The 27828-nt window shown below is 39.2% G+C and overlaps 1 long non-coding RNA gene across 1 annotated transcript; it reads left to right on the forward strand.

The window, feature by feature from the left end:
• Positions 1 to 10447: 10447 nt before the first annotated feature.
• On the forward strand, positions 10448 to 21309 carry LOC146762553 (uncharacterized). Its single transcript, XR_014942324.1, has 3 exons — positions 10448 to 10591; positions 20723 to 20834; positions 21248 to 21309. It is a non-coding gene; the product is annotated as an uncharacterized LOC146762553 (long non-coding RNA).
• Positions 21310 to 27828: the final 6519 nt, after the last annotated feature.

Here is a 27828-nt window from a genome sequence, read left to right on the forward strand (position 1 = left end):
CTAGTAACCAAGTGAACTAGCTGAGGTGCTTTTGCTGATTTTCAGGCAGGACAGTGTAATGATAGCAGCTATAGATGTGTGTTTTGATATCAAATAGTGCCATTTGACACAGCCTGGTAGGTTTAGTTTATATTTAAGTAATGTCTTGAGCTGTCATTTCTGAGATAGTTTGATGTCTACCTTTGATATGAAATGTGTTAATCTAATGAGTGGGTAGAGGAAATGAGTTACTATGGGAACAACATCCTTCTGTGACTTGCTGCCCCAGTTGGCTGCTCCATAATCGAAGCAGGCAGCAACTGGAGCAAGGCCACCAGAGAAAATCTTGCATTTCAATCTGAGACAGATCTATTGAGGTCAGGGGTTGGGGTATAGATAGGTGGGAGCTGTATTGTGTTTAAGCAAAACAAGAGGAGGATGAGGAGGGAGGGATCCAAACAGGCCAAGGAAATGACTTAACAAAGCAATGGTTGTGGACCTGGGTGTCTTCCTCTGAAGGGCAGAAATGCCTACATGGACTGCTTATGACTTCTGGGAATTAGCTGTTGGCTAAAAAGCAGCATGTTTAACTGGTATTATATTTTCTGTCTGTACTTTCCTGAAAAACACCGCTCAAAGTAGCACATGTGGAGCAGTAAGAGCTAAATTTTATTTTATTATAAATTATATTTTATAATAATAAATTTTATTATTGTTCGTCTGATTAAGGGGATCATTTCTATCTGAGTAGACTTGTTTTAATCCTTTCTTATTTGAATTCCCACTGGCCTATTGCCTCTGCTAAGCAAAAGGAAAAATATACAATCATCCTCATTGCTCTTGGCTTACCAGCTCTTAGCAGCACATGAACATCAGGTACCCACCTCAGATTGCTCAGGTGCTCACCTCAGATTCAGCACCTACAGGTGATCAGGATATTGTTTTTCTCAGGCTTTAATTCCTCACTATGTACTGTGTGCTACCTGATTTGCCTACTGTCTCAGGAAAAAAAGCTGCACAATTTAAGTGGTTATGTCAGGTCTTCCAGTACTTGAAGGGAGCTTATAAGCAGGTCTATTAGAGACAGAACAAGGGGGAATTGATTTAAACTAAAAGAGGGGGCATTTAGGTTAGATGTTAGGAAGAAATTCTCCACTCAGAGGGCAGTGAGGTGTGGGCACAGCTGCCCAGAGAAGCTGTGGATGCCCCATCCCTGGAGGCATTCAGGGCCAGGTTGGATGGGACCTGGGCAGCCTGAGCTGGTGGGTGGCAGCCCTGTCCGTGGCAGGGGCTTGGAACTGAGAGGGATTTGATGTCCCTTCCAACCCAAGTCATTCTGTGATCAAATTAGGATCAATATAGCTTATTGATTTTGTAAAAAAAACAAAACAAAAACTAAATTAAAAGTAATAAAAGTATGAACCTTGAAATCGATTCAAGATCAATACCTGTAATATACATGACAATGTTAGACTTTAACAAAACCCAGACATATGCCTATGAATTTCTGAGTTTCTCATTGGAATTGAGTGGTCACCTGTTACCACTTTCCCACTTAGACATTTACAAATTTTTGCACTTTATTTCTTTTCAAATTGATTCCTGCTCTTGTATGTCTCTTGGGATTCCCTTGATCCCTGTGTAATCCACTTGATGGTCCACTTAAAAAAGCTTCATCATTGATAACCTCCTTCCAGCATTGCTCAGACAACTGCAGGTTGTTTTCCACTGACCCTCTCTCTTCTCAGCTGCTGTTACCTGGGTAGCATCCCCAGTGCCTGCACTCAGACTGGTGCCCACCCCAACTTTTGTCACTGACATCGCACCACTCAGGCTGCTGCCTCTGACCACAGTGCTCTGACTTAAAACAACTCCAATTTGAGCCTTTCTGGTGAAAAAAAAATAGTAGCAGGAATTAAATCCTCCCCGCTTTCCTAGTCTGCACATGTATAACATCATCTCCCTGCCTGCCTTCAGCAATGTTCCTCACCACCTTTGGCGTATCCCCAAGCTCCTTTCCAGAGAGCTTTCCACAGCACAAAGATGTCAATAGTACAAATAATTAATGTCAAGTAGCTGTCAATAACTTCTAGGTCTAAAAACATAACAAATGTAAACCCTTGTTAATTAATTGCATCCTACCCTGAAAAGTAAACAGTGAGCAAATGGGGATGGATGTTATAGTGGTAATGGCCAGTGATCATTATTTTCAGGGAAACACTGAGAGGCACAGCAACTTTGGCACATGTAAGTTCTTATGGAGTTGCTTTATCTCCCATATCTTCTGTAAATGACTGTATTTATTTTTTTAGCTCCAGAAAATAGAAGTGTACAAACATGATATTATAAAAGATATATGTGTATATTTATATATTTCTTTTAAATATGAGCTACATGGAAAGCTATATAGAAATGCAGCAAATGAGAAATTCTGTATTTCAGCCTGTGTTTACAAATGGGATGCTGTAGAAGAGAGCGACAAGTTTAAATACAAAAGCTTTAGAAACACTTTGGTTTTGTGGTTTTGACACGTAAAATAATCTCACAAGAATGAGCAAGGAAGAGGCAAAGAGGGGATCTCACTATTGTATTATTATTAATTTTGGAATAATACCGACCTGTCAATTCTTTTTTCCCACTCACACACTCAATCAGACTCAAAGCCAGTCACGGCCTTTCTTTCCCCCCAGTTTTCTGTCTACTATGCCAGGAATCAGGTGAGAGTGCAGTGAAAACAAGATCCTTCTTAAGGGCTGATTTTCAGAGCATGGGTGATCATGACCATCAGTGTCCTTGATGTAATGAACAGGATTTTATTATAGAAGTGACCAGCAACCACCTCTGGTTTTCCCACACACATTCCTAGTGTTCTATCCTTGAACTTTCTGTCTTCTGCAGTAAGGGCGGATGTAGCAGACTTCCAAGAACAACATTTTCATGGCTAGTGCCATTGTGGGAGGATGTTATCTGAAATTCATTTAATCTGTAAGAGGAAAAAATCTGTGAGTTGTTGAGAGTTATTAAGTCTGTTAGGTACCTCTGAACTGAACCAAAATTAGTTTTGTTGCAATAAAAATCAGTAAAGTTCTCCAGAGCAAGCTTCTTAATGCTGGTAGTGCTGGATATTCTTCTGGCCAGACAGCACAATTTGTGGGATGTGACATTTTCTCTCAGATTACTTTGTGGAGTCTCTTTGGATGCTTAGAAACTGAATGGGGCTCCCATCTCTGGTGGAGTAGCAGGGTTATCAAAACATGGTGAACTGCACCGATTTCTGCAATTAATCATGACTGATTTATCACTTGATTGCAGGAATGCAGCCTAAATAGATTTTCTTCCATCTCCCTTTCTCCGTAATTGATTTTTTTATTATTATTATTTTATTTTACTATTTTTTGTAATGCTGAAGCTTTGACTTCCTCCCATAAAATAGATTAGAGTCATTAAGGCTGTGAGCTGTTTAATCATTCTGCTGCATAATTACTGTTGTTACTGTCGTCTTCTGGTTTACACTGTTTCTTTATTAGCAGGTCTTATTGCCAGAAGGTTTAAGCATTTAATAATCTGTCAAAGTGGTCTTTTGCTTTGTTTTTTGTTTGTTTGATTGTTTGTTCCTTTTTGTTGTTTGTTTGCTTGTTTTCCTCTTTTTAACTTGAAGACCATCTTTAAGCACCTGGCCAGGTCGGGTACTTTAATACTCACTTATCTCTGTCTAGTTGGCCTCACATTGCTTTTGTAATTGGCCTTCTTCTGGATAGTCATAGTTACTCATTCATCGTATATAAAATGTAAGCAAGCCACATGAAACAATAACAAGCAGTAGGAAATCAGAACTTCCAGACATGTTATTGAGATTGATGGCCATAGAGGACACATCAAGCAAGCTTTTATCAGTTAGCGTAAGCAAAAGAACCTGACCTAGCATTCATAGTAAATGCAGGCTGTACTGGTTTCCATGACACAGAGGATTTATACTCCTGGAGGAGTCCTGCCAGGCCTTGTCCCAGTGCTGATGTGTCCATCAGACTCTGGCCATCCCAGAAGGGTAGGGATGCTGATTTATGGCATTTTGCAGCAGTGATGGACAGTGTTCTGCTCTGTGTTCCAATAACTGCAAGGTGCAGCAGTGTCCAGCATGAGAAGAACACTGAGCCAGGCAGGACAAGGCTCTGCTCATCCTGCCAAAGCAGCTACTCCTCACCCAAAGCACCTGCTGCAGTCAGAGGTGCAGGTTAGCTTTTACAGTGTCTGCAAGAGAATCAGAGCCTGAAGAGCATTGGGAAGTGCTGGGAGAAATGAGTAGTTCACAGCAGATAACTGAAACTAGAAATGTGGCAGTCCATCAATAGGTACCGGGTTGGGGCAGTGAGCAATTGATCAATTCTCTCTGTCTTTGTAAGAGAGGACAAAATGTAATGGAATTCCCTATGTTACAAGTAAGAAATTTCTCAGTGCTAAAAGATAGGGAAGCCTGGGAACAGATGGCCTAGGGATCTGGTGGTATTTCAGCTGCTGGCAGGGGGAGAGAGAGAGAGAGACAAGTCTGTCAAAAATGACATAGATATAATGGAGCTTCCCTACTGGCAAGGCAGTGGGTCAGGCCGCCTCTTAATTCCTTTTTCTGGCTGTCTCTCTCTGTGTGTGGAACTACAAGCCAGAGGGAACAGAAATGCTGTGGTTTGCATGCAGTGGTCCCCCCAGAAGCTGAAAACAAAAATGCAGAACAGTTTTTGATGGACATAAAAAAGAGTGAAATCCTAATGAGGGTAGCAAAGAATCACAACTGAAAGAATGAAGAGACAAGGGTTAGAAGTGGAAAAGAATATAAATGTTTTTAAACAAAATCTTCTGGACTAGTATCATCTTTGTAATTATGTTTTGGGACAGAATTTCCTATTATTTTAGAATTCCTTCAATCATCTGGGGTAAGCTTTTACACTGATGGAAGCAACTATCTGCATTTCTTATAGCACTTCACAAATGCCTTACTTGTCTTGCCAAAAGAAACTTGCAGATATTAATTCTTGGGTTTTGTCTTGCCTGTATAATAATCCAGGCAAGATTTGAACAATTTCAGCGCAATAGCCTCCTCTTAGTAAAGCTTTGATTGCACTAAAACATACTCTGGTGTGCTAATCTCTTAACCTTCTAGAGTTCATTATTTGGACAGATAAAAATTGAGTTTAAAGTGACCCATAAGGTCTTCTTGCCAAGATATAATCTAGTTAAATTTTTCTCAAATTGAATTACGTGGACAGCATACCATGTATTGATTACAAAATCTTCTTAATGGAGTCATATTGTAAGACTCTTGACATCATTTTTTTCTCTTTTGATGGACTCAGTTTTTAACAGGCACTTCAGCATTTTGTTTTTTTAGTGCTGTCACCAGCTTGATAGCTTCTCAGTCATATAAAGCTTTGACTTCTGTGCCACTTTATTGATTGAAGAAAAACAACTGCAAAGTTAACTAGTCCTGTGCCACTTAGGAATATGTTTCTTGTATTACATCACTATGAGGAAGATGAGGGCTACTTTGAACTATGTCCTGAAGGACAAAATTGGCCTTGATTTCAAGACAAATCCTTTATGGTTTTGAAATAGAAGTTTTATGTATTGCTTTCAAATTTCCTTTTTACCATGATTTGTAATTCTTCATCTGGCTCTATCTTTCAGACAAGAGCAAAGCCAAACAAGGGAGCAGCTAAGTACACAGAAGAGATATCTTCAGCTGTTACCCAACATTTCTGGATGTGGGTGAGGAGTTAGGCAAGTCAAAACTGTTCCTGGGTGTTAGATAAGGAGAAGAGTCCCAGCTCTATTAATATCTTCTCTGGTCCCATCAATGGCTTTACTCTGCAAAACCCTTTCTGCTCCAGATTTGAGACTCCAATAACAGGCTCCTGTAGACCTTCTTATCCTGGTGTTGTTCAGTGACCTATACTGAAGGCAGCAGGAAGAAGTCTCTTCAGTTAATTGCCAAAATATGTGGGAAAAGAAACAAAGATGTAGAGTCTGTAGAGAAGATCACTGCAGGGAGGATGTGTTGAGTCTTACTATGAGCTTCAAGGGGAAATCTGAACCTGCTCAGGAATTATGGGCTCTTGAACTCTGACTGACCTCCTTCAGTAGATTTGCTTTTAGAGAATATTGTTTGATTAGTGATATTGGGTTTTGAATGCTCTGTAGCTCATCTGAAAAGAACTGCTCATCTGGGTGGATTGATAAGTAAGGGAATATATTGCTCTGTGAAAAAAAAAAAATAATGATAGTAAGAATAATAACGATCCCAAGATGATTTTCTAAGTGTTGAAAATCCCATGCAAAAAGCTTTTCTCGTAGGCAGATCCTATTCACTTAAGTGAAACAATAACTTGGTTTCAGAGGAAAAAAAGTATATATATTGGTTTTATATATTTTTATTTATTATATATTTGTATAAAATTGTCCTTTTTCGAGATAGTCTTGCAGCAAGCCTGAGGTTAACAGTGTTTGTTCGATTTATTGTAATTACTAGAAATGCTTCATCCATTCAGAAGCCTTCACAATACCCCCAGGACTGCTAAGCTTTAAAATAAGATGTTTTCCTCTTTTATCTCTGTTTTTTCTCTCATGTGATTTCCCCTTTTCTTTTCTCTAGGTGCCTAGCTTTTGTTGATATTTTTTCTCATGGAAAGGTAACAGTAAAGTGACGGTGTTTCACATCTTTTATCTGAATTTTTAGGCTCCAGTATACAAATGATGTGGTGGTATATGATAATCTTTGGGTTTTCCCACTGCCTAGCAGAACACTGGTACCAAGGTGGGAGTGTGGAAATAGGAAAACTGACAGGCCCAGACAAATGAACAATTAAGTTTGTGTACTGAGGTCTGTGGCAAAGTAATAGAATGAGGTGGAATACGTGCCTGGAATATCAAAGTTTCACATGCTAGTTTAAAGTGTCCCAGGGGGGCTGTGGGATAGATGCTGCATGGAAAGTGAGCAGTGTTCTCATTACAGCAGATTAGGTTACTTATCAGTAGCCTGAATATGGGAAAATAAGATAGGAACTGTTTGAAAATAAGTGAATATGCATATTTTTTTCTAAACCAAAATACTGCTTATTTGCAGGGTGTACATTTTGAAGTAGAGACTGGTCAAAGAGGAGGAGTATCAGTGCATTTCAAGGAGCAAAGTGTGGGAGATTTTCAGCTTAATCTCAGGTAAGAGCCTGGCAGGTTGTGCCAATAAATCATGTCATACAAGACACAGGTTCCAAAAGCCACCATTCTCCAGCCGTATTTGGAGGATTATGAGTGCTGGAATGGCTACAAGAAGTGAAAATACTTGCTTCCATTGGTTATTTAAGTAATTTCTCCTTTCAGGGAATTGATGTAGTCCATGTTGTATACTGCACTGCACCTCCAGTTTGGACAAGAGAGGAGCTGTGTTAGCAAATGTTGAACCGATTGTGAAAACACTGCTAAAGTCATGGACTCTAAGAAAGGTCCAATTTCACCTTAGGGGTAAGTTAAGGTGTTTTCTTGCAGATTATTATCATTATTATTTCTTTTTGCTTCTTGGATGTATTTTTAAAGCCAGTAAACTGCAAACTGGATGATAGAAAGGAAACGGAATGTAAGTTGTAAATAGCATTACTGACGAAATACCAGTTGTAGGTCCTATACTGCTCATGCATGAGCCAGAAAGCACATCTTGGCTGAACAATTTTATTTCTATTTTCATAGAAGCAGCAGTTAAAAAAATATATAAAAAACCATTATCACTTGTGTCTGAGCTGATCATGGTTGATTTTGGAAGTCGCTGGGATGCAATAAACAGGAAACCCCAGGGTGCCATTTTACTAAGACAGTTTTCAGAAAGGAACCACAGTTTCTGCTGCAAAGCACTGCTGATTTACATGGATTTTCTTGACACATGTTTTGGCAAAAGGTATCAGCTTGTGCTTCTTAGTATCAACAAATAATACTTGACTTGCAAACGAGCTCCTTGGCAAGTACCCAGCCACAGGAGGCTTGGAGATTTGACTGAACAAGAAAGACTTCCATTGCATCAATTTGTGAGCTGGTATTGTCCCTGCCATAGTCATCTGCAGCCACTCTGTGCTCTTTGCTTCTCAGGCATTTTTATTTTTCTTGGATAGTGCAGCTATTCAGCCTGTTATTATTACTATATATATATATAACCAAATTCCTTGCAATGAAAATTAAACATTTATATTTTCAATTTCCACACAAATGTCTTAAAGGATTTTCATACTCATCTGTGCTCTTGTGATTGAGAGTGCTCTTTTCTCTGGTGGGATGCTGGCATTTGTCCTTCCCTCAATAAGCCCTAGATAATATTCAGCTTAAAAAATAAATAAATAGATAGCAACCACCTTCCTTTGTATTTTCCCAGTGCAGCTTTCTTCTTCTTACGCTTAAATATAATGAACATAAACCCATCTGGAAATAAAATTGTGCACTCAGTTAACTAAAAAAAAAGTAATTACATTATAATCAAGCTGTCACTTTATGAGATAGTGGGAGATGAAATACACCATAAACTGACAAAAGACAAGGACAGCTTTCTCTTCTGAATATCATTCACAGCACAAAGCAGTGTAGAAATTCTGAATGACAAACAGTGTAACAAAGAAATCCTTTGGAGCTGGGGAAAGGGCCATGGTACAAGGTCTAGAAAGACAGATTGGCTTTCGTGTAGTGGAGCCTTAAACTATATGCAGAGCAATGCATATGTAGGCTACTACTTCCCAAAGACTGACAGCCCACGAGTGCACAAATAAAGGATCAGAAACACTCGTCTTGATTAGGAAATAAATTGAAAATATGCATCATGCTTTGCGTGGATGTCCTATCTTTGTAGCAGTGGTGATTTTCGAGGCAGAATTATGAGCCTTGTTTCTTCACCTGAAGCTCTTATGCCCTACCAAGATGTCAGCCTGTATTCAGCAGCTAAATGGGCAAGTGAATCATGATCTGAATGTGTGAGGGATTGCTTTATTCTTTGTTCTTGTCCTGCTTGTTCTTGGTATTCTTGCACTGCACGTTGCCTTAGTGCGAATGGAAATGCTTTGGTGTGAGGGGTGTTCTCAGTCCTGAACAATGAGCAGTATGGGTAGCTCCTAGTTAGGTGGCAACATTCAGATGGGAGAGATTTTCCTCAGTTCTCCTGGTCCTTCACATGTGAGCTGCTTTCCTGTTGTGATGTAAAGTCTTTTGTCCCCTCCTGATGCAGTTTTGAGATGTGAGTCTGTTCCCCTCTATCCTTTCTCTGCAGCCCTGCATCCTCTATACAGGTGTTCCTGTTAGTGACCACTGATCTGAAGTTTGAAAACAAGCTGGTGGTAAACTGAGGGCACAAAAGTGTGGGGAGAGGGAAAGAAGCTGGGAATGTGCTTTTGATGCCCTCCTTGCCTTTCCAGAAGGGGTCAGGGAGTCCGCTTTCACGGATGGAAGAAAGATGGTGTCAAGATAGCCTCTCTTCTGCCAGTTACATATCAAATAAAGGAGAATTTGTTTGCACAGGGCCTTTCATCTGCTAACTGACAAAAGCTTCAGTAATACAAACAGGGCTGAACTTCTTGGTTTTGTCTTCTGATTTTGTTTCTGTTCCAGAGATAAATGGTAACATACTGGGAGGACTGTACTGTGGAAGCGGTGCAGCTGATACCTTTGTTCGCAGCCTTGTTTTTCTCTTTTCATGCTATGCATACAGCTACAGAGCAGCACAACATGCTGGGCTGTCCGTGCACAGCGTTATCCACTGTGCTGTGGGTAAGGCACACTTTGTGTATTCATGCCACATCTTTGGCAGGGCTTTGAGAGCTTTAGAAAAACAGGAGCTGAAGAAGCTCACTGGAGACATTTCAGCAGGACAGCTTGCTTTTTCAGATTTTAAGCTGTAATTTGTTTAAGTGTAATTAATTTTGTTTTTCTGAGAAAAGCAGAATGATTTCAGTTCCAAGAAACTGAACGTGAAATGAAGCGCCATAAAAAAATAAGTAAATAGATGCTTTTCCAAATGCCTATGTAACCATATAGTCTCTGTTTTGACAGGAATAACATCTTTTGTCAGAAACAGCTTCTGACAGTAGCTTCCCCCCCACAGATAAAAGTAACAGCTTTAAATCGACTGTTTTTTCTGTCACCAGACCTAAGTATAAGCAGCTCCACTCAAGGACTGCCAACAGTGGACTATTGATGAGCTGTAAACTGAAGACCTCTCAGCCTTTAAGCATCTCCATAATTTCATATTATGCAGCCGTTGTTGGCAATAGATTTGGTTAAAATGACATCAAGTTCTTTAATTCATGCTTCTGTAGAATCAAATGGACAGCCTCAAATAGAGTATTTTACCTTTTTCATGCAAGTTGTATAAGATGCCTTGAATTTAAAACAAACGAAATAGAACAAGAGCCAAAAAAAATAACACCATAACTTTCTATTCTTATTACAGCAGATGTAAGGAGGCCCTTCTTGGCTTTGATTGTGCAAACTCCGTGGCCATTTGGGCATTACATGTCCCAAGTGAATTGAAATTGAAGACGTACCTGTCCTTATACCTCAGATAGTCTGCTTTCCACATTGTTGTTCTGCAAAGATGATGGTAAGGAATCTGTTTTTTTTCTCCATGCCCATCTCTACACACAGACAGAAATATTGTCAAGAGTCTCTACATTGCAGCAGAGCCTTGGGTGCTTGACATTGCCTGAAATTTGTGCTCCTTGCTTGATGTGAATCCTTAAGTATAGTGAAGAATTAGTGAGTGCTCCTATTCACTCCCTTTAGGTCCCACTGCCTTTCTGGCTTTTTCTGGACACTCTTAGTTTGACCTCGGGTTGTAACAGATGCTGAGGTGGGGGGGGGAAGGCTTTTATATACATTAGATGGTGCTCTCTTAAAAATAAAATAAGATCTGTTTAAACAGCTGGGACTGGAGTTAATTTGTAAAGGCCTGTTTGTGGTATAAGTTCCACAGGGAAAGCTGAAATGAGGAAGGGATATAATAACCTTCTTTTAGAAAATAAACAAAACCCTTGAAGCTAGTATTGCTTAACCCTAGCACAGAAGGATTCAGGACTTTTGCTTCTTGTTTTGCTAAGTGAAATGTGCACAGGGATTACATTTTTTTTTTAAAGGTAGCAAAGATCTTTGGAGATGGTGCCAAAAAACTGGTAAAATAGCATATTATCTGCCTTTTGGCTCACCCTATTCAAGTCCCACAGTCAACTGCATCCCTCTGCTACTGAATCCTCTCTGCATTCTGAAGATAAAATAATTTAACTCAGATACATGACACTGTGGGGTCATGGATGTATATGAAGACAGTGCCCCATGTGGACCAGGGGAAGTGTTTTATAGCAATTATGGGCAGTTATAAGTGATGTAGCTGATTCAACTTAGCCACAAAAGCAGGGTGCAAAATGACCCCAGTAGGTTCTTGGCATTGTCTATATCTAGGGAGTATATACAAGAGTTACTAACTCTGGCTTGACTTCTTGAACCTGGTTTTAATTCTTGAGAATTATCTTGGTTTATCTTTTATCTTTTCTCTCTCCTGTGGTGTTTCCTTTGATTCCTGTGCTGAGTAAAAGATAGAAATTTATTTATGATCTGATTTGTCAAGATCTATCCAGGACCTGATGATTTTGCCTGCTCCTGAAAGAGGCTTACTACAGGGCAAATGAGCTTTTTATTGTGTCATTGCAGGGGGCAGGGCACAAAATATCAGGCATCTTTTGAGAGTGGAGTATAAGGCCTAGACTTGACCAAAAAGTTCTAACAGCACATTTATTTTCTAGTTAGTGGATGCCTCTGGTCAGTGAGGCCCACCATTTTCTAAAGCTGCCATAGGTTCCTGAGCAAAGAAGGTCTAAGCTTTACCTAGTATCCTAGTAACCAGGTCTGAATGCACTAGCTGTTTGGATTTGTGTTTTCTTTTGTTTGAAAGCTGAAACTTGCATGCTCGTTTCGGAAATGGCTAAGCATCTCTGGCCCTGTGGATCTCCCTTTCCCTCTCAATCTCAGTGTCAAGCTGCATGGTATTGGCAGTGTAACCCTAAAACAGTTTCACCATCTGCTACCATACAGGAACCTACATGAGGAATGGTGACACTGATAACACGCCTTTTATTTTTTCCTTCTTCAAGCATTCTGAGATTGAGGATAATTATTATCATACTTCTTATAAACTTGTTCTTTTAGCTGATGCAAAACCTTCTAACAGCATGTCAAAATAACTTGCTTAAGGATGCTAATTTGCTAAAATATAAGGATGCAGAAAAACAGAATAATCTCATTTAAGGACTCACAGGAAAAGAATGCTGGCTATTTATATTCTCAAGATTTCGAACAGAATAATAACTCAAATGTGTGCAGTGAATTTTGGTTGTGAAGAAAGCAAAGATGGAGGCTTGAGGAATCAGCTTCTGATGTATTAAAGAAAAATCTGTGAAGTGTCTTTTCTCTGCTTGGACTAAATAAACTTTGCATGTGATCCCCACTTTTCAAGCAGAGGCAGAAAGACTTGGTTGACTTGAATGAAACAAATCACCGCTCTTAATATTAGGTTGAGGCAGGCTCTGAAAGATAACCTCTGTAGACCTGAGACAGTCAGTAGTTTGCACATGCACAAGCTGAGATGTTGATCATCTTGTTTATTTTTTTCTGCACTAATTATCCTAATCTTTGTGAAACATGTTATTCCATCTTATACTCTGGAGATTAAAAACAGAATTACTAATAAACAGGATTTTTGCTGCCTCATTGCAAAATGCTTGTGGCAGCATTAGGAGCAATCTGAGCTCTTTACATTCCTGACCTATGACTCAAAATGGATAAGTAATTCAGAATAAGCACAATGGTAAGGACTCTCCTATTCACACTTAGTGTCTTTGATGGAGAAAGAAAACATCTTCTTCATAATACTTATTATTTTGTTTAGCTGAGAAATAGGCTTAAAAATATGACTTCTTTTGTATAGGTCCAAGCTTGTTAGCCTTGTTGGCCAGTACTGGCAATATTTGATTCCTCTATAATAGAAATCCCTTTTCACAGCACTAGGGGCCTCAGAATTATGTAGAGAGCTGACAAAAACAACATCTGAGATATGATTCCTTTATTTTTAAGGACTACATCTTTTTCAAGCGTGTAGGCATATCATCACTGGACCGAAACTTCCAAGTTAGAAAGTGGTTCTTCCCTGAAGTTCAACATGTCTTCAACCCTATTCAGAAGCTTGTACTTTCCCTGTCCTTCCTGTAATTCTGATGCAAACTGCCTAGCATAAATTTTCTGTTTCTACTGCTGTATCTGACCAAGGTGTGGACATTTGCCTTTACAGTCATCTGTATCAATGCAAAAGCAAGAAATAAGTTCAAAATCTGAGACATTTATGTAATTGCTATGTGGTTCTTTTTTTAGATTTCCTTTTCTTTCAGTGCTGTTAATCTATTTGATATATCACAACTTGCAGTCTTTCCAAACTGTCTGGTTATCTCAGTGCATGACATCCACTTGTCATGAGTACAAGTTGTCCCTAAGTAACCCAACAGGTCATTTCAAACACAGACTTTCTAAAAGGGAAAATGTAATGAATAGAAAGTTAGAGACAATTTGGGAATCAAAAATAGAGTTCACTCACAGAGGAAAAAAATCCTAAGGGAGCTCTTTATGTACAAGACATAAATCTTACTACTTGTAGTCATTTAGATACGTGGGTATAAAGGTCCAGGAGGAGAGATTTGCTAGACCATTAATAACATAGGCAAAAAACACCCAGATATGAAACTGCAAATAGATTCAGATTTGTGACACTATTTGCACATCATCACCATAACCTTGAAATTAATCTTTCATCCTTTAACATTCTCAAATCTATTGTAAGTAACTTTGCTATGATAACAGTTGAACTAACTTTCATGCCAATGCTCTTTGGCAGCCATACTGTGAAGTTGTTGATGAGAAAAGAGAGTCCATTTTATATGGAGCTTTTGTACACAATGAATGTTGCTCCAATTGTGTCCAAATGAGAAGTGTGTGGCTTGATTTTATAGAAGTTGCCAACATACCTGATAAAAAAAATACAGTAGAGTGAATGATAGCTTTGTCTTTCCCATGGTCCACCTAATTAAAAAACTAATTGAAAATCAGTTCTGAATGAGCTTTCTCCCTGTAGACATGATCTTTCCCCACATTTCTTTCAAGAAGTTCTTTTGAAGTGTCAGAAATAGCAGCAGTGGTCATGGAATGAGGCTAAGAACAGACAGGACTTGTTTAAAAGTGTCTCTGTTACACATTTGATAATGGAAACCTGGACTTTATTTATTTGACCTACCAGCAAATGGGAATCTTACTCATGTACTTTCCATCACTAAGACAGATTTGGGAGTCACTGGCATAGATATGAAAATTCAGATTACAGAATCAAAGAATTGCAGGGGTTGGAAGGGACCTCTGCTAGAGCAGTTCCCTACAATAGGTTGCACAGGTATGCTTCCAAACAGGTCTTGAATATCTCCATAGAAGGAAACTCCACAACTCTAGGCAGCCTGTGCCAGCACTCTGTCATCCTTACTGTAAAGAATTTCTTCTGCATGTTTCTATTCTTCTTCATTCAAATTTTAGATCGTTACTCCTTGTCCTATTTATACGCACTACTGAGAAGACCCTGGCCTCATCCATTTGCTTCCCACCTCCCTTTAAATCTTTATTAACGTGAATCAAATCCAGCTTCAGTCTTCTTTTCCCCAGGCTGAACAGACCCAGTTTACTCAACTTTTCTTCATATGGGAGATGCTACAGACCCTTTATCATCTCATATCTTATCATCCACAACAATGAGGATATATTACAATGCAAGAAGCTCCTAGTAAAATGCATGAGCTTTCTAATGGATCTCTGTAGGAAAGATGTTGTCTTAGGCAAGCAATAGTGTCCTTAAGTTCTGTCAGTTAAGGTTGAGGTAGCAACCAGAGAAGTGTGAGATTGTATGGTGTAGCCACAAAGTATTTAATGAAAAGACTTTCACAGAAGTTGATCAATAACAGAAAAACAGTGTTACTGTTGTTGCACACATTCCCAAATGCATAATCTCAGTGAAAAGCAAGCCAAAGCTATGACAGATCGCTTCCTTAAATCCTCTCCAAGTTAGCAGTCTGTTTCTGTTAGTAACGTACTTCATCATTCCCATTTGCACCTACTTGCAGGTGAATGTCTGTTTCACAGCTGAGAAATAGATCAGCTGGATGATGGGGCTGGCCAAAATATCCTTCTGCCCTAAAATTTCTTTTTGCTGCCTCTTCTCTGTTCCTCATCTGCCAGTTTCACAGGTAACGTTCATACCATCCCCAAAACGTTGTTGACATTATTATTAATTCCTGCTTCCACTAAAGCCAGGCAACAGTTTTGAACTGCTGTAGTTTTTTCTGTTTGTTTGTTCTCAAATCTAAAGTATCTGTGTTTGAACATAAGATCGTGCTTTGCAGGTTAACTCGAGCTTGCCATTTGTTAAGTTTCTTTATTTAACATTGTTAGATGTACTGTCATAATGTCCACAGAGAGGATGGATGCATAACCGTCAATCTGTCTCATGCAAATTAGAAATGGAAAAATGATAGGAATAGGAATATCATAAATATCTCTGCCTTCTGAAGTGACACATTATCAAAAAGGTCGGGAGCAAGACACAGGGATTGCTCTCAACCCCACATTCATCATGAATCTCTTTCCTAATCCCTTTGAATTGGTCCTGTTGTACCATTATTAAAAAAAAGCAGAGAGCTGGAAATAGATTGGAAAGGAACAAACCATGAGTTAAATTAATGCTACCAAAGGCGAGTAGCGCTAATGGTAACTCCTTGTGCAGTGGTGCTACAGTTTTGGATGTGATATATATTCAGATACACTTCTCAGAGGAGAAATGAGGCCAGTGAGTAATTGTTATGTCAAATAATCAAATAATTGTTTTCCAGCTTGCTGTAGATTACTATTGATGGCAAGAACGGCCAGGAGGCATTCGTACATTGAAAAGATCAGAGCACTGTGCAAGAACTGCCACAGCAAAGCTGAGACCTGACTGCAGAATAGGGCACAAATACAGCACCGGAGGGCAAGAGAAAGCAGGGGGCTATGAAAGAGGCCACCAATGGCTCCAGTGTGTGAATGTTGTGGGTTTCTTTACTTGATTTTTGGGTTTGTTCTCTCAGGCTGATGTTTTGAGATCACAATCTGTCTCTCAGGACAGCCTATGCTGATGGTTGTACTTCCTCAACTGATGGGCTGCACATTTAGTTTTGTTCTCCTGAACAAGGTAAATGTGATGGCCACGAAGGCTCATTTTATAAAGGAATAATACTCCCTTAGGGTTTCCCTTTAAGAAAGATACAGGTCAAACGTAAAGAGAACAGATTCTGACTACAATTCACACAAAAAAGGAATAGGAGTCAAAAAAGATCATGCTGATCACATGCATTTGTAACTTGGAAGTGCATCTAGCAATCGAGTGCATTAGTTTTGGATGCCCGTAATGTCTACCACAGGTATGCAATGCTATAGGGTTATCAGACAAGTATCTTAAAGGTGCATTTCTAATGTTTATGGCATTGACATGGGGCTCTGGAAAAATACGTGATGACTAAACACAGAAATAGACAAGGCAGGTGGTGGTTAATGAGCAAGTTTGTTGCACCTTTGCTTTTGTAGTGAGGTAATTTACTGAACCTTTGTAAGCCTTTGGAAATTCTAACATGTAAGATTATCTGTTATTTTATTCTGAATTTTACTTCATTGGCTTTTCCCCAGACGTTTAACAGTGAGGAATACTGTTATACAGTATACATACAAATATACAGAGGCATCAAGTAAATTAAAAAATCAAGATTCATATGGATGGCAAACAAACGAATAAAAAATCTGTATTTTAGAAATCATTTTTTCAGAAAAAAAAAATTGAACTATTTAACCATAATTGCCAAATAGCTTTATTGCATTTGTGTTTTATATTTTGTCTTGACCAGTTAAACTTCATCATAATCAATGAGTCAGTTCTCATATTTCTCATTAAAAGATATAGCACTGATAATTTTTAACTTTGTCTCCATGCAAACAAAATCATTTTAGGAATTTTGAAGTTCACTTTAGGGTTAAAAAAAAGGTAACCATGTTTAGCTATACAGGTGTGATGGTTTTGTTCCATATCAGTTATTAAACAAATAGGAAAGGATGGACTGCCTTTGAAAGGAACTATTCTGTGGGTATATAGACAAGTAGCTGATTATGAAGATTTGATGCCTAACATTTAGCATCTAGTTCAATGTCAATGATGAATTTTCTTGCTTCTGAATTGGATGCTCCTTTATTTCTGCCATATTTAGCAAAATTAGGCTATTTACATCACCAAATTGAAGCTCAGTTTATCCACCCAGAAAATGTTGCTTGCTCAAAGTACTATTCCTGTACTCTCTATAAATGATCCAGGCATTTCCTTCTTCAACTGTGGATTGAATTTCAATAGATACTAAGTAAAAGCAGCAATGCTTTTGCAAGATATTAGCTTGTAAACTTAACTTTAACAGCTTTACCTTTCATTTTCTATTACTTGTCAGGCTTATAACATACTTCTGTATCATTAGGGTTTACTTAAAATAGTTGAGTTGGTGAGTAAAAACAAATGAAATAGAACTTTCTTCTGACACACACACAGAAAAGAAAAAAAGGAAGAAACTATTGAAACTGTCTTGACAGCTAAAGCATCTGAACAGAAGATGCTTCTTAAAATGCTAATAATCAGCCCGTATTTTTGATCTACAGCTTCATGAGGCAGAGGAATATAAAGCCAAACTAAGGTTAAGGCAGCCTTTGGCGAGCATAAATGAATGTGTAGAAGCCACACAATTCAAATTGACATTTTCTACAAACAAAGGCAACTCTACACTGTTCAATAATTGAAAAATCCCTGTGGCATGAACATACATAATGATGGGCAGCAAAAATACTTCATCTTCCTTGCAGTGCTTGTTGTGGGTTTCATGACTGGAGGTTGCTGAATTATTCATAGTGAGCAGTTCTTATTGTGGATTTGTCTCCTTTTTGCATTCAGAATTCAAGAGATGCTGTAACTCAGTCAGAAGAGGCTGGGATATGAAACTCACCAGGTCATCTTCAGAGTCCAGATATAGCATTGAGATGAGAGAATTAAAATGTCCCTCTGTGGAATCACGAGTGAAGCTTTTAAAATTCTATTTTTTCCTCCGATTGTTTCTAATCAGTAGTTAATCATGCACGCAGATGTCATACAACTTATTTTCATCCTATGTGTTACTCAGCTTGCTGCTTGAATTTGTTGCTCTCTGGTCTCACACCATATCTGGACTTGCATCTCCATTTATGCATTTTAGCACATTTGGTGATGTGAATCCACAAAGAGAACTGAATGCAAGAAGTTTCACAGTCACATTGCTTTCCAGCACACCTGTTAATCAGCTTTGTTAATCTGAAAGACAAACAACTATTTCTAGCAATATGAATATGAAATTCGATTTCATATGACCGTTCTCTGCCATGGCTGCTCAATTTAGTCACTGAGTTTAGGCAGGCCACAATTTTCCTCAAGTTACCAGCCTAGGAGCACAAGTTCCTTGTGGTAAGGAAAAAATCACAAAAACTTAACTGTGAAAGTATGGACAGTCTTTCACATCAGTCAAGTTTAATGAATATCCAGTTCAACTGATACACAGTCAGCCTATAAATGATGACGCATTCACAGACCTGGTTTCTCATGATATTCATCATATTTGATGAGATACGATTAGTTTGTGACCATTTCATGTGTGGATAAGGCATTTGGACAATCAGCACTTTAGATGGGAAACCGGGGGAAGATTCATACTTTTGGTCATGGTGCCAATAAAAGGTTCAAATCTATTCAGCTCTTCCATTTAAATTTCTAAACAAGTGGGCTACAAAGGCCAGATCATTGTTTCATATAGTGCTTCAGCCTGTAAGCAAAGTACCTGAATTGGTTGTGGCTTGAAAGAGAGCCACTCTCTGGGTTTTAATTCTTACTAACTCTTTTGCATAATTAATTTTATTTTATTTTGGATTAGCTTTTCTAGTGAAAGATTTTTAAAGGGTGTAAAATCTTTCACCATTAAGCAATACCAATCTCTCTCTACAGCATGACTCTCTTAAATTAAAAATGCTCATTTACTTTGATATACTATAGAATAGCTCCACCTAAAAATTTTTTTGCTTGATATTACAGTGCACTAAATATGATGAGTCATTATTTTCCTTGAGACTAAAATCTGATTTGGACTGGTGCAAGAAAGGGTTCAAAAGAGAAAATTAAACCAAGTATGGGAAAGGAAAAGAGATTTCCATGCTTGGGAAGCAAAAGTAGATAAACTATTTTTTGTCATTAAAAGTTAGAAAGACATACAGAAGTTTCAAATGAATGCTTGAATACTCCATGTAATTTAAAGATGACCGAAGTAACTGAGAAATTCAGCTTTTGTTTTAATCTGGAAAATACTGGTACTAGTATCACTGAAATGTAATAATGCATTATGAAGAGGAAAATCACCATTCACTTCTTTAAGCTCCAGCTTGTCCTAATTTTAAGACCATTAGAGTCAAGCTAAGAAAGGGACTCGGTACCAGAAAACAGTAGTGACCTACATCAATCAGTCACCCATGTACTGCCTAAATCTTTCTCTCAATGACAAGAAATCAAAGATAAATAAGCATGGAGCATAGTCGGTGTACACTAGTGAGCTTAGCAGTTGAAACATTTTTGTAGGGGACCATAAATCCAATAGCCAGATAGGTTTAAAAGAGTAAAAATAGTAAGGTCCATTTCAAATAACACTGTGTGCCAATACCAGTGACTCTGTATCTGTCAGGAACAGCTTTTGAACACCATAAATCAATCCTTGCTAAAAGGGGAGGAGGTTTGGTCAAAGGATATGAAGCTGCAATAACTCATAAAGTTGCCCGCCCTGCATGCTTGGGTAGAACATTTCCAGAGATGTATCAAGATAGTGGACTCATTATCTATGTTTTTGTGGTGAAGAAGGGATCTTAAAGAACTCTTTTTGGTCTCTAGGAAACAGTAAAAGAGAGATCTTGTAGCTAGTGCTGCTAAAGACATTTGCTGGTTTTCAAAGCTACAGTTGGTGCTTTCAAGTGAGTTTAATTGCAATAGAGTGGGAAGTTAGCTCTCTCCTCACCACCATCTCTGCTCCATCCAAGAAATGTGAATAAACAGCAAAAAACATGCCTTTCACCACTCTACTCTTGCAGTGAGTGCCAGTACTGTTTCTCAGTACCAAAGGTATTAACTCCCATGTAATTCATCTTTGTCATTTGATGAGAAGCAGAATGCACTGGAAGCTGTGGTTGCAAATCCCAAGGTGAGGACACTGTACAGGAGACTGTCAGGTCCAGAAGCTGGATCGAAACATTACCAAAAAGGGCACCACTTGAGAGCCATGCAACAAAATGCAATAAATCAGTTGGCTTTTCCACCATGTAGTAAAATCTGAAGTCTTCACCATGTAAATCCAGGTTTTAGTGCAGAAAAATGGTAGATTTCTGAAAACAGCTCTTATTCTGATTCAGAGATGAATTAAAGTGATCACCTTTAGGTGACCTATATTTGGCCAGTACGAAATAAGTTTTTTGGAGATAGATGCATCTCTTATAGAAAGAGGCAAGTTACTGAATTCTCATTGTACAGGAAATACTATTGATCCTTGTGAGCACTCTGAGAGAAATGTCATGAACCGAGAAGGCCCTTGAGACGATATTTACTCCGACCAATCTGCAGGAGTCGTTCATTGTGGGTTAAGGTAAAAGCATATTATTGCTTTTCTGTTATTTATACTGTGCTTTCTTGTGGGATAAATGAAAAATTCTTGACTTCAAAGCTGTCAGTCTTACAACCCTCACTAGAATGAATGCAGTTCTGATGGAAAATAAGATTTTGTTAAGTTGTGCCACAAGTAAAAGGGGAAAATAAAAGGAAAAATGGGATTTTAAAACAATGCCTTCACAGACATGAATACAGCACGTAGCATTGATGAAGTAGGGGGAAAATGCAAAAAAAGGTATGTGATTTTTTCTGACAGTAGGATTAAGACACCTGATTAAATTTGTGCAAGAGAGACCTCAGTGTTTTGTTTAAACAAACTTTAGAAAAAATCCTTACGGGAAATGACTCAGAAAGTGACATTTTGATTGTTGGTTTTTTTCCCTTGATTAGGAGAAAATTGATCTTCTGAAAAGCGATTGGAGCTGCAGCTTTCCTGCTGTGGGAGAACCCAGGTAATCTGGGGTGTGTTCAGGTCAGCTATTGAATATACTCATTACTGAGATTTTTTACATATAGATGAGTACTATTTCAAGTCTTAAAATTCTGACTTTTTGCCACAGCCTGCTTTTATTAACTTTATAAAGAGCTATGATTCGACTTCAAGGCTTTGAAGCAGAAGCTGATAGTAACAAGCAAATTTTACACAGCTCTACAATTTAACTTTCATATATATGTATATAAATCATTTACAGAATAAGAAAAAGAAGGCAACACCTTTCCTTTTCCAGTACTGTTGCATATAAAATGATTGTTTATCAATAAATACACAAAGTACTTTAAAATTATATTATGAACAGCAGGAGCTGAATGAATTTCAATTATGCAGACCAGTAATATCATGCCATCCATTATATAAATCAAACCTAGGCACAGGCCTGTAAGCTTTTGCTGCCTCACTGATTTTTATTGCCATACAAAATGATAACTCGAAACCATATAGAACAAGGCAAATTAAGAATCTATTGGGGGGAAAATGCAATTGGAAATGAACATTCTCTTGGAAGCTGCATTCGCAAGTCAAATGCCTTGTGTGATTTTATCTTCTGTGCACAATGTGATGGTATTCTTGTGCATATATGGTTAAATTAATTTTCCCTTATCAGCATAAAAATGTAGCTGGCCAAAATAGATTAGAACTGCATAATGCATCGGATCACATTTTATTTAGGTGGAGAAGAGGAATATATTTAATTTCAGACTGCGGTAGTATTGAGCAGAATAAATGATTGAGTTCAAACAAAGAGATCGTGCTTCTCGGGTTTTTTTCTTTTGTTGCATGAATGAAACAATCTCTAAATTCATGACAAGATGATGATTTTCTCAGCTGCAGAACGCTGAAGAGAATATAAAGACTTTACTTTGTGGTCAAACAGAAACTACTGATCCAGTCTTTGAAGAATTATTATCTCTCTGCAGAGATGTTCAGTTTCTTGGGGTTCAGCTATTTTCTGTGCAGTTAGAGACTGAGGTGGGGATGAAATAGTCCATGTCCTGCAAGATTGTTATGTAAAATAGGACAAGGGGGAATGATTTTAAGTTGAAAGAGGGAAGATTTAGGTTGGATGTTAGGGGGAAGTTCTTTACTAGGAGAGTGGTGAGGTCCTGGAACAGGTTGCCTAGAGAGGCTGTGGATGCCCCTTCCCTGGAGGTGTTCAAGGCCAGGTTGGATGGGACCCTGGGCAGCCTGATCTAGTAAACATGGAAGTTTGGTGTCCCTATCAGGCAGGGGGGTTGGAGCTTCATGATCCTTGAGGTCCCTTCAAACCCGGGTTATTCTGTGATCCTGTGAAAATAACACATCTTCTAAATGGCTCCAAAATACCCATGACTACTAATAAAGCCCAGCTTAGTCCAGATAAACATTCACAGAATCACAGAATGGTTTGGGTTGGGAAGGGATCTAATTCCAACCCCCCTGCTATAGGTAGGGACACCTCCCTCTAGACCAGGTTGCTCAAAGTCCCATCCAGCCTGGCCTTGAATGCTTCATGGGAAGGAACATCCACAGCCTCTCTGGGCAACCTGTTACGGTGTCTCACCATCTTTACCTTCCTAATATCTAGTCTAAAGCTATCCTCTTGTAGCTTAAAACCATTTTGTCACTACATGCCCTTATAAAAAAGTCCGTCTCCAGCTTTCCTGTAGCTTCCCTTCAGGTACTGGAAGGCTGCTATAAAGTCTCCTCAGAGCCTTCTCTTCTCCAGGCTGAAGATCCCCAGTTCTCTCAGCCTGTCCTCATATGAGAGGTGCTCCAGCTCTCTGATCATTTTTCCTGCTACTGACAGCTCCCTGTTCTTCTCATGTTTGGGGCCCCAGAACTGGACACAGTACTCCAGCTGGGGTCTCACAAGAGCAGGGGGGCAGAATCACTACAATCAACTTACTGGTCACATTCTCTTGGTGTAACACAGGATACAATTGTCCTTCTGGGCTGCAAGCACACTTTGTTGGATCATGTTGAATCTATGTCAAGTGACACCCCCAGATCCTTCTCCTCAGAGCTGCTCTCAAGCCATTCTCTGCCAATCCTTTGGCTGTGCTTGGGATTGCCCAGGTCAATTTCAAACGTTAGTTTCAAAGATGAAGTTTTACCATTGTCTTACTATTTGCTAGTAAGAGTATATTTGCTTTTTTAGCAGTAGCTAAAAATCAGTAGCTCAGTGAATACTTTGAGCCACCAGTGGCACCAGGCATGTCTCTCTCTCAAGCATGTAAACGGCCTCTTAGAACACATGAAATGTTGGGCCTCTTCCTTGTCGCTTAGAAACAGCAGTAAGAGGAGGCATCTTGGTTGCTGCTTGTTTGAAATCTCCGTGGGTTGCTTGTTTGTTGTTTTTTATTGCTATTTTTTATGAATATGTCTGAAGAAGATATCCAGTGTGTGTGCCTTAACTGCTCTTGTTCAGCTGGTGAAAATGCATAGCTAATGGTGGTGATTAGTTTGAAAAACAGTGTTCTGTGGCTGAGAATTTGCTCTACTAAATAGTGTTATTGCTCTCTTTGTATCTGCTGTTGTTTCCATGGAAATAAATAGGGGGCAGAGTCACTGCATGTGTGAATGGAGAGTAGATACATTTTCACTGAATGTTCCGAAGCCATCTCTGTGCAAAACCCCTGATGTCTGTGCTGTCTTGAAAAGGTTGACCTTGTTGATATTCAAAATGAGTGTTAAATGGCTTCAGTGTAAGGTTCTGTTGAAATGATACAGAGAGTAGATATCACTTCTCCAGAAATTATTAGGCTGCATCTATTAAACAACAGAAGATTTTGGCAAAATTGAGCATACAAGCTGAGAATTTGTCAGCTATAATTACATTTATAGAAGTTTCTTGTACTGTATGTACATAGCTTCTTACTCTCTGCACCAAAAGTCTTCAGTACCCAATTGTATGTCTGGCTCTTGCTGTCTTGTGAAAGACATTCCTTTCTTGTGGAGACATACAGACCCCCTTCTTCTTAAGGAACAGTTGCACATCCTACTTGGGCAACCACATGAAATGAGAGATGTTGAAATAAAACACAATTAGTAATGGTTCTCCAGTATCACCTGATAATACGAAATAAAAATGTATTTGGGTAAAATTAGTAAATTAATTCAGATTTGAAATAATTGTCAGTATAAATTATTTGGTTTGAGCTTTGCTAAACAAATTGAATGTTTCAACAGACAAACACGGTTTAGTGCAAAAAGGATTTTAGAAGTTCTTTTCAGTGCATAGTCCCTATATATTAGGGAGGATAAATAAGGGAAAAAACTCTTTAAGGCGCCAAATATTTTGTCCATCAAAGTAGATTTAATCTCATAAAATAATTTGTGAAGAGAAAAACACTCCTCCTTCTTCCCCTGACCTCAGATGGAAAGAAGTGGCACCTATCATAGTAAAACATTGCTTGGGAAAAAACTGTGGCTGTCTGTGTTGAAGGAAATGAAAAACCATTAAAAGGATAATAGAATAAAAGTGCAATGAGATGTTCGGAGGATCCATCAATAAAAGGATGGCAAGCAATTGCTAAAGACAGCCCTTTCTAAATGTAGTTTTATTGCCAGAGGATGGAAAATTGAGAGAGAATCTGCAAACAATTGAATTTATGGTAATGGCATATAAGCATATTGTACCACCAAAGCAAAGCGCTGAGAAAATTTAAAACACAAAATACACCCATGTCTCATGGAAATGCTCGTGTTCTGCCTATTATCTCTCGATATTGCAAAATGTAATATCCAGATATTAAAATCAAATATATCGTGAAATGCATTAGCAGTCGTTGACACGGATGACATTCTGCTCCGTGCCTGCTTTAAGGTGAATTGTTGGACCAAAAGTAGTGCCAGAGGTGAGTGCCAAGGAGCTTGCACCTGTGTGCTCAGGGCAGTGTTGTTTCTTGGCTTTGGTGACATCTGGGCATCCCCGTGTTGGCTTATGGACAAATCACCTGGGGATAATTGGAATCAATTTGGATTTTAAGCCTTTTTAAAATGTGCTGTTGCTCGGTCTGTACAGCCGGCAGAGGTGGCTGCTAAATGACAGGCAGGAAGAGAATAATTAACTGATGGGCTGGGAGATGGAGCCTGCCAGTTACCAGATAAACCATAAAGGAGAACAACTTTTGCCGCAGGACAGGCACAAATGTCTGCTCTGTATGAAACCCCAGACAAAGGCTGATAGTGTGAAAAACCTGTGGCTGAAAAACCACAGGCGTCAGGAAACTAACTGTATACTTACAGTCAGACAGCACTCAGCCAGAAGTGCAGCCTTCAGGGAGGGATGGGGAAGGCTTTCCTGTAAGACATTTTGATTTTCTTTTTTTTTTGCATCTGTGGAGAAACTGCTGGCCTGTTTTCAAAGAGGATATCTGTGGGTGGTTTGGGTTTAGTTTTTACACCATCTCCCTGCTTGCCCGTACCAGCAGCCTGCTGTAGCAGAGTGCCTCCCCTAGGGGCTGTGGGGTGGTGACTTGTTCTATCTGTTGTCCCATCCCCAGTGCTGCCCTCTCCCATTGCCCTCACTGCTGCCTACAGCAGGGGGACAACACAACTGCAAAAGCAATTGGGGATTACTTTCCAGTGTTCTTTAGTTTTTTAAAGTGTAGTCCCTCCTACTGCCAATCAGTGCCTGCTAGCAGGTACTGGAGGGATTGGAGAGCTTTGAGTTCTAGTGGTGAATTAGGGTGTAGGCAGGCACAAGGCTAAAAAGTGTTGGCAGAGCTCAGAATATACCACCAACGCACAGAAATGGCAGAGCCAGCTTATGACCCTGCTAAGATAAGTGGGCAAACCACTGGCAGTTAAAATACCTCCAAGCCAAATTTCTGTATAGAAGATAAAGACTTCAATGTTAACTTCTTTGTCAGCAACACAGCATTGTCTCTTTCCCTGAAAATCTAATTAGCATGTATCACAGTGTTGTTATTATTAATGCTTCTACCCATCCTGAAGCACAACATTTCTGATTTATGATGTTTTGTTTGTTTTGCATTGTTTCACCTGGAATACAGTGACTGCTAAATCTCTGGTAAGCCCTTAAATGAAGGAGGAACAGCAAAATGAGTTATGGGGAAGGATTTTAACCTATCATTCCAAGAGCACAGTTATCATGGCAGCAAACAAGGATTTAAGTACCTTTGAGACATTTGACTTTAATTGTGGAGGAATGGCATCACCAGCTGCAAAAAGTTAAACCCTCAGAAACACTTTGCTTGTTCATTAGCATCTATTTAGGTGATAATTAGCAGGAGGAGGACTGGAGGGATGTCAAAGGGTGTGCAGAAACCCCTGGCCTTGGGAGGGTCATAGGGCCTTTCAGTGAGTTTGTTTCTTTGAGTTCCTGGAGGTCTACAGCATGGTAACATGATGTTATGGGCAGTCTTTAGCTTAGCTGAGAGGAGAAAAGTTAAAACCTGGCTTTGAAGATAAAGCTGGGGAGAAATTTATGAGTATATTAAGAGCTAGAATGGAAGTTGGTCATGTCCTTTCAAGGGGCATGATTCTTGGGGTTATGTTGTTTCCCCCAGTGTCACAGTAGGCATCCTGGGAGTTTGATGTGCACCATGCTGTTGTCTCAGGAGCAGCCCTGTAAGTGTAACACAGAGCATGGGAAGCTGGAGGAGGTATTTTGATATTAGTTCAAGATCTGCACTCTCTTTTCCTGAACCATCAAAGCTCTTGTGATAGAAGTTATATACCTACAGAAACAATAATTCTTTTCTTGTTAATTTCTTATAATATGAAAAAAACTGTGGATAGTATTGACTACCAAAGAGCTATGGTAAAAACTATCATGGATAAAATGCTCCTATCTGTGGCACCTAGCTACTTGTGAATGTTTCAGACCTTGTTTGTTAGGAAGCTGGACTTTCCAAGCACTGAGATGCATCCATGGCTGCTGCTTTCTCCTCAGGAGCTGCCTCTCCCACTGGTCACTACAGCATGGTGGTGGTTTGATGAGTCCTGCCAAAGCTGGCTGCTGTCAATCACCAGCTTTGTGATAACGAGTGCTCAGCAGGCTGCCCTTGTTCTTCCCACCTCCTCTCTTTCTCCAGTCAGAAATAAGCTGTCTTTAAGCACAAATCTGATTCTGTACTGTATTTGTCGATCCCAACTCTCTTCATTCAAGCAGAACGGCTGAAAAGCAGCAAACACAACTCTGCACCTGGTAGGGTCCAGAACTGTGGAAATCAGTATCTGAAGACTGGAGTCAGGCTCTCCTTTTACATAATTTAAATAAGTTCTTTGCAGAGGGAACTATGCATTTCCTTGTCAATCACTGCCTTCTGCCAAGTACTCAGCTTTCATTCTCTTCACCATTAGCCCTGTCTTCAATTTATTCTGTATAAATTGAGATGCTGTAATTGGGCTTCTCTGGGTCTGCACAGCCTGTCTTCAAGTACCCCAAGTGTCTTTTCCAGTCTTCAATTACTCCTCTGACAGACTACAGGCATCCTGCCTTTTAGTTTATTAGGCAGTTTCTTAT

The sequence above is a fragment of the Coturnix japonica genome, chromosome 1, assembly GCF_054131305.1.
Source record: "Coturnix japonica strain WE chromosome 1, WE-NBRP24, whole genome shotgun sequence".
Lineage (NCBI taxonomy): Eukaryota > Metazoa > Chordata > Aves > Galliformes > Phasianidae > Coturnix > Coturnix japonica.